The sequence below is a fragment of the Lytechinus pictus genome, chromosome 6, assembly GCF_037042905.1.
Source record: "Lytechinus pictus isolate F3 Inbred chromosome 6, Lp3.0, whole genome shotgun sequence".
NCBI lineage: Eukaryota > Metazoa > Echinodermata > Echinoidea > Temnopleuroida > Toxopneustidae > Lytechinus > Lytechinus pictus.
In genome coordinates, this window is record NC_087250.1 from 11,841,803 (window position 1) to 11,849,978 (window position 8,176).

Here is an 8,176-nt window from a genome sequence, read left to right on the forward strand (position 1 = left end):
CTTTCATGAAACGCCCCCCAGATACGGGTGGATAGAGCTAAAGCGCCCTCTTTGGAGGAAAAAAGGTTCTCCAAAAGGTCAAGCACGCACAAAGTTCCTTACTTTTGCTATTGCGCATACGCGTGTGTGTGGGTATGGCCCCATACACTGTTAATTGTGTACTTGAGTACTTTTCCATTGCTCCAAGGTCATGAGTGAGGCAATGCACAACTAGTTCCATCCAGATGATGAACATTGATGGAGCGTGGGGGACGGGAAGGTCATAGTAGGGGAGAAATAGGGTTCCCATGCACCATATTAATATATTTTTTAACCTACATTTTTGTAATCCGTTAGATGTTTGGTGAATGAATTTTGATGTTCCCAAAACGAAATATTGTCCCATGGGGTTCAAATCCAAGATGGCGTCCAAAATTGCCGCCATATTCATAGAATTAGGATTTTCGTACATAGATTCCGACACAATCATTCATTTGCCACAAAATTAGTGTCATATGAAAGATGAATAAATTTTCTACAAGTTGATACTATTCATAGGTGGTGAAAAGGTAATTCAGGTGAGATTTCAATGAGAAAAGTGCAATTTTGAGATTTTTTCCCCAAAATTGAAAATTTGCGAAATAATAAATTCAGCACATTTTCCTTCTATCAAAGCAAATGAAGATACTTATGGTGGTATGAAGCCTGCCAATATTCTCGTTGATACATCCTCTTTCATATCGAATGTTGACATTGTGCATTTATAACTAACATTCATAATATTTCTAGAAAGTTTCAAGGCAATCCCCTTATTTTCATTAGATTTATGGTAAATCACGTATTTCGCAAATTTTCAATTTTTGGGAAAAATATCAAAATTGCGTATTTCTCATTAAAATCTTAGCCGAATTACCTTTTCATCACCTATGAATAGTATCAACTTGTGGAAAATTTATTCATCTTCTATATTACACTAATTTTGTGGCAAATGAATGTTTGTGTCGGAATCTATGTAAGAAAATCAAAATTCCATGAATATGGCGGCCATTTTGGACGCCATCTTGGATTTGAACCCCATGGGACAATATTTCGTTTTTGGAACATCACAATTCATTCACTAGACATCTTAAGAATTACAAAAATGTAGGTTAAAAAAATACGCATACATTCGTAATTCCGAAGCTTCGTTATTCCGAAGGTTCGGATATTCCGAAGGTTCGTTATTCCGAAGGTTCGTATTTCCGAAGGTTCGTAAGTCCGAAAACGAAATGAGGTTCGTAATTCCAAAGGTTCGGTAGTCCGAAAACGAAGTGAGGTTCGTAATTCCGAAGGTTCGTTAATCCGAAAACGAAATGAGGTTCGTAATTCCGAAGGTTCGTTAGTCCGAAAACGTAATGATTAACGAACCTAATTTCGTTTTCGGACTAACGAACCTTCGGAACAACGAACCTTAGTTCGTTTTCGGATTAACGAACCTTCGGAACAACGAACCTTATTTCGTTTTTGGACAAACGAACCTTCGGAACATTTATCCATTACGTCCATAGCTTATTAGAAAAGAAGTGACGTCATTTTTTCAAAAATAGTGGTAAATCAGCGCTTTGAATGATCGTATTGATTTTAGCGTCCAATAAGCTCGGAATCCGAATGAGCAAAGCGCTCGGTTGGCGGGGGGGGGGATTCGTTGTCAGGGGCAGCGGAACGTATGTTCGTGCTTTTTTTTTGGGGGGGGAGCCAAAAAGGCACTTATATGGGCATATACAACAAATACTTTTACCATGCTTGAAGTAGTTGTGTGTTTTATAGTAATTATGTTGAGCATAGCCTATTTGAAGTGATTTCTAGTTGATAAGGTATACATTTAGGCTTATTTTTTTCCTCGAGCGAGAGGTTTGGAAAAATTTTCAAATCTTAAGTTGTGAAACTCGGTTTTTGGACGTTATTTACAAAAGGGCATCCTTGCGAGATTCTGAAAGCGCGAATCGCGAGCTCAGACTTCTGAACATTTCATGTATTTTTAATAAGACATGGAGAATAAACATTCTGAATAGTTGTTGCTATCAAGATATAGACTAATATATGTCTAAAATAATTAATTTGAGCGCAAAGCGCGAGCTGAATTATTTTTTATATACTGACCAGAAAGGGAACCTGTTAAGAACTGCATTTAATGATACATATCTCAGAAATCGAATTTTTTTCGATATTCCAGCCTCAGAATTTGACATTGTTAGGATTTTTGTAATACTGAACAGGATGCGTAAACAATATTTGATGCGAGCACGAAGCGCCAGCCAAAATTGTGTGATTTTGTAACCTAAAATGTATTGCGTTTTATTTCAAGTTTCAAGAAAGGTATTTCATTTTGAAAAAGGACACATTTTATTTTGGACAAAAAAAGGCAGTTTTCATAAAAAAATCCTACTATTTTGCCGCACCTGCTCATACTGCACACACTTAAAATATTGGTTGCAGTTATCTGATCTTAACATCAAGTACATTGACCTTGATAAAAAAACACCTTTCAAAATTAAGTAAAAATAATATAGACCTATATCAATGGAATATTAAAGAAAAAATTATAAAAAACTGCCCGACTTTTAACACTCAATAAACTCTAAAAATATTGGGTAAGAATGCTCCATGAGAGTGTTATTGTGTCCAAACAACATTGAGCATTTCTTTTGGGCATTTTTATGTATCCAGTGTGATGACAATTTTGCCCATTCTAAAGTAATTGTTGCTTCTTTTTCAACCCTACTGGACAATATGCTTCCCGCATTGGATAAATTTATTTCATTATTTCATTTTTTTTTACAGTATATAATCCATTATTTAATCTCTCATCCAAATAAATTACATGTTGCAGCACTTTTATTAGAAAGATGAAGGGTTGAAAAAGGGCAAGGGGACAAACCGATCAATGAACTTTGTTCAGTAAAGGGAAAATCCCGCGCCTCCCCCAGAACAATGCCTTTATACAAAGAAGAAAAGTTTATTTCGAAACTATCGAATTGATCTACCAACGCGAACCAAAAATACCCTATAAAGGTAGATCTATTATTGTGGGATAAAAGGCTGCTCCTAACTGTTACATCAACGACGGTGGTTGTTTGCTCGTTGCGATGTTGACCGTAGGTTGCTTTTCAACTGAATATCATATCAAACGCTTCAATCTAAGGAGCCCGAACACTAAAGCATAAATCAACGCTTATCAAGTTCAATATGGTTTGGACAGGAATGGTATACTCACGTGTTCATTTTTTAATTATCGGCCACGTCATATCCATGCATTTTTGTGCAGCACTGTGCATTTTTGGTGCATCATTTTACCCATAGTGCGTAAGAACTGCGACGCCATCTGAGTAAAATTTTACCCAATATTTGGTCAAAAGGGAACATGCATGTTTGCTGGGTATTTTTTTTTTACCCCATATTGGGTTATTTCACCGCAGCATTGCCTGAAATTTACAAAATATTTGGTATCTTTTTACCCAGCCAACATACATGTTCCCATTTTACCCTAAATTGGATAAACTTTTTTTAGAGTGTAGATACACCAGTGAGTCATGTCCTAATAGAAAGCAGGTACGGGTGTGAAATCTTTATCTGTGCGATCCCTCGAAAACTTCGAACAACCGTTCCACTACAAATTTATACTGCCGACCCGTTTTATAAAACAAATAATGCACATCTTTAAAAATTCGCGATGTTATTGGCCATGCAGGTACCTCGGGTATTCGCAATAACATGGAAAAGCACTAGGCAAAAACGGCTCGTGTTTTCGCATATTGCAAATACCATCTATTGCGCTGCATTGCCACATCACACTCATAAATGACTGTGCATTATTTGTACAACATGAAATATGCAGGGTACAGGTGTGGGAAGTTGCCAGCGGTGTGAACTTACACAAAGGCAAGAAAATTATGTCATGTAGATACCTCGCAAAAGAAGCCATTTATTTGGCCAAGAAAACAATAACACAAAAATCACACTTAAAGTGTGTGGCTAGTTTTGAAAGAAGGCTAGATCAACTAGAACTTCTAGAAGTCAGAGCAGAAGTCAGAACATAAGTCAGTAAGGGGTAAAGCTTCGAGCAACAAACAATTTTGCATTTAAGATCTTAACCTTAACTGACATTTTTTTAATCAAATGACGTAGAACTTGAATATCATGAACACGACAACGCTTTATTTTGCTTCTTCCGCTGTCTTGAAATAGTTCAGTACATTATCATGCTCGTTCTTTTCACGTATAAATGAAATCAGTTACTATCAAAGTTGCCTTTTTAGTGTCGAAGTGCATTTTAAATAGGTAATTTAACATTTGGAAATTTCGCTTATAATGATAAACTGATATTGTGATCAGCCAACCCTAAATCAGCAATAGGTGGCCAGCGCCTCGTCTTACAAATAGTTAATCCAATCAATCACAACTATGGAAAGCCAGCAACGGCAACATTTACAATTATACCTGTTTGTTCAAAATATTTTCTAGATATGATGTATATTCATACATCCATTGTTCTCTTGAAGATTCAGTGTAATCTTTTTGTTAAGTAAGTGGATTTTGCATATTTCCTGTAAAAAAATGGTATGGATGGATTTCCATACAGTTGAGATTGAATGGATCTATCATAACTCTTTGTAAGACGGGATACAGGAAAGGTTCTCGATGAAGGCTTGTACAAAATGGGTGGGTGGCAGCACGTTGCGTCAGGTTAAGAGGAACCACATCATGCGTCAAAGCTCCCCTCCCCCCGTCAGGAAAACAAAACGGTTGCGTTAACGGGTGGTACCGCAACGCAACACTGAGATAGGCCAGCATTAGCGTCCCAGTTTTCTGCGAAAAGGAAAACGGAAAATTCCACGTATTCATTGAATTTAAGCCGGAAAAAAAATTTCTGGAAAAAATAAAAATCTTGAAAATGAAAATCAAAATCTTCCCCAAAACACCACCTGCCATAAAAAATGTTCCTCGCGTTTAGCGCGTGCATTTGTCTTTACTTTCATGGAAATTTGTGTTTTTCTATGGTGTTCATTAAAATAATATCTTTATGACATTCGTTGTACATGTTTTCAACAATACTTAAGAACACAGAATACATATCAGCTAACACAGATAGCATAGGATGGGGACATGGTCAAGATGAGCTACCAACCAAGACCGGTGATGATTTTAAACAAGAGCAAAGGAATAGACAAACCGATAAATAAACTTTGGATAGCAACAGGGAAAATCCCATGCCTCTCCCAGAACAGTGGCCCACAAAAAAATGTAGGGACTCCCTCCGAAATTATAGAATTGGAACTACCAACGCGAACCAAAACAATTCCAGATTAAACGTCAGACCTATTCATTGTGAGATAAACGGCTACTCATATACGGTTACATGTACATTAACGACCTTGGTTGTTCAGTCGTTACGATGGTGATCGAAGGTTGCTATTCAACAACGTATTATGACATGCGCTACAATTTGAGAAAGCCCGTACACTACATGTATAGCATAATCATGATAAATCAAGGAGTTTAAAGAGATGGAGTGACAACGAAATACCAATTAATTCATGCAGTTTCGAATTTCTAAAGAAATACAAAATAATACAGATGTTCACGGTTGGTTGCTTTGGTTGCTAAATGATGCCACCAGTTTCTTGGGGAAGATTGGAAAGTGATTCGTGTTGAAAATATATAGTTGGGAATATTTCCAGTTTTATTTTATTACAGAATGTAGATTTTAAACGCATTATGAAGTACATGTATATCTGAAAGTCGTATTATTATGACCTGAAATTGTGCATTGTATGATAACAGTTTCAAAATGTGTGGAGAGATGCTAGCGTACACAAATGTTCAACAATTGTGTGATGTAACCACTTTGTAAGCAAGCCATTTGGTTCGTCAGGGGAAAGAACAGGGAAAATCCCTAAGAAAACCCGAATGCCTGGCTCAATATCACACATAACCATGATAACCTTATCGCAAACTGTACGTTTATTGTTGAAAGAAGAAAATTGACCAACTCAAAGTCCAGAACAATTAGCTGTATAAGGTAAACCTTCAAACAACAAACAGTTCTACATTTTAGAAAATAGTAACCTTAACTGGCATTTTTTCCATGAAATAACCCAGAACTTCAACGTCGTGAACATATCTGCGTTTTATTCTTCCTTGTCCCATACCAAAAAATATATCACTATACGAGCATGTTTGTTCGATTTTACGTTTAAAAAATATGTTATTAGCAATTTAGCAAAGGTGCCTTTAAAGGAGAAGTCCACCCCAACAAAAGTTGATTTGAATAAAAGGAGCAAAATCCAAGGAGCATGATACTGCACTGTAAAAACCGAGGTGTCAAAACTGACACCAATTGGTGTTAATAGAGGACCACACCCTGAGGTGTTAAAATTACACCCTAGGGATTGAACATAACACCAAAGGGTGTTGATGTGACAACCAAAGGTGTTGTAATAACACCTATATGTGTTAAACTAACACTGTCAATTTAACATCGGTGTAAAATAACTGGTGTGGTCCTCTATGTGCACCGGTTAACACCACAGTTTTTGCTGTGTTACAATTTCATCAAAATCGGTTGTAAAATAAGAAAGTTATGGCATTTCAAAATTTTGCTTAATATCACAAAACATTTATAATTATGCACATCCTGGTCGGTATGCAGTAGCAGACTGATGACATCACCCACTCGCTATTTCTTGTGTATTTTAGTATATGAAATATGAAAAATTATATTCTTCTCATCATTCTCTTGTAAAACAAAATCTAATTCCTCCGTTAACATGTGGAATTATCATTATTTTAACAGTTTAGGGTTACGTCAAGTTGGTCCTTATTGTCGAATCTGTGAAAATTGAAATATTCTATAATTCAAACAATAAAAACAGGAAAAAAGTGAGTGAGGGACACCATCGACTCTCTCATTTGCATATCACTGGGTTGTGCATATATATTTTTGTGAAAAATAAGCGAAACATGAAAATACCATAATTTTTCTTATTTTACATTCGATTTTGATGAAATTTTCAGCGTTATGCTTGTTTAATTTTTCTCTATCGAATCAACAATTTTCTGGGGTGGACTTGACCTTTAAATGTCAAATTACATGTGAAATAAGAACTTTAAAACATTTTGGAATTTTAACTGTTTGCTTAATATTTTGTGACCAGCTTCCCCCAAACCGGCGATAAGTGACCAAGAAGGTCATCCCTAAATACTCAAAATAGCAAATTGGTACCAAAGAACATATCTAGATCAAAATAAATACAAGTATATTTCATGCTTATCTAAAGGATAGATCCCCCTTCTTCTTCATACAATAAAAAACTAAAGCGGTAAACCTGAATAAAAGATGATACTACACTTTACCCCCCCCCTTCTCTCTGTCTGTCTCTCTCTCTGTCTCTTGGTGTGTTAGCTCAGTTGGTAGAGCGTTCGTCCCACAACCGGGAGGTCGGGAGTTCAAGCCCCGCGGACGCGTCAGACCAAAAGGCGTTAAAAGATAGGAGTTGCTGCTCAATACCCTGTCTGGCGTTCACCAAAAGGGTTTGAGCTACGTCGATCTGGCGCTGCACACTGGCTGAATGGCCCACGATCAATTTGGCAAAAATAATTTCGGAGTATTTGTATTTAAAATTTCATTTCGAGTAATAAAATAAAGATTACTTTTTAATCTATTTTTAGGAGGGGGTGTGAGAGTTCTCGCTGCTTTATTTCTGCATTCAATTGTCAATTTTGACAAGCCATGTATCATTTTATTGATTAGCCTTTTCAAGTTCAATGAAAAATTCATCATCATTATCATCATCATCGCATGTGAATAAGATCCCTTGAATTTTGAGGATCGGAATGTATATAATGAATATATTGATTTCCATTTTTATGTCTTGGTGGTTTAGCGGGTAGTTTTACTTTACCCACTAGTAGTGTAATTTGTTTTTCTTTCTTAGCTGTAAAATTAAAGAGCTGAGCAAATAAACTTCCTTATTGCATGGTTTTAATGCATAGCTTATTATATGATTTTCAATTACATGGTTTCACACAAACTTGGTTCAAGAGCTCTGTTTCTACTTTCTATAATATTCCTCATTTTGTTTTATACAACATTGTACAACATTGTAAACATTGTTGTACAATACAATAATGTAGACAGCATCTTATCAACTTGTATACA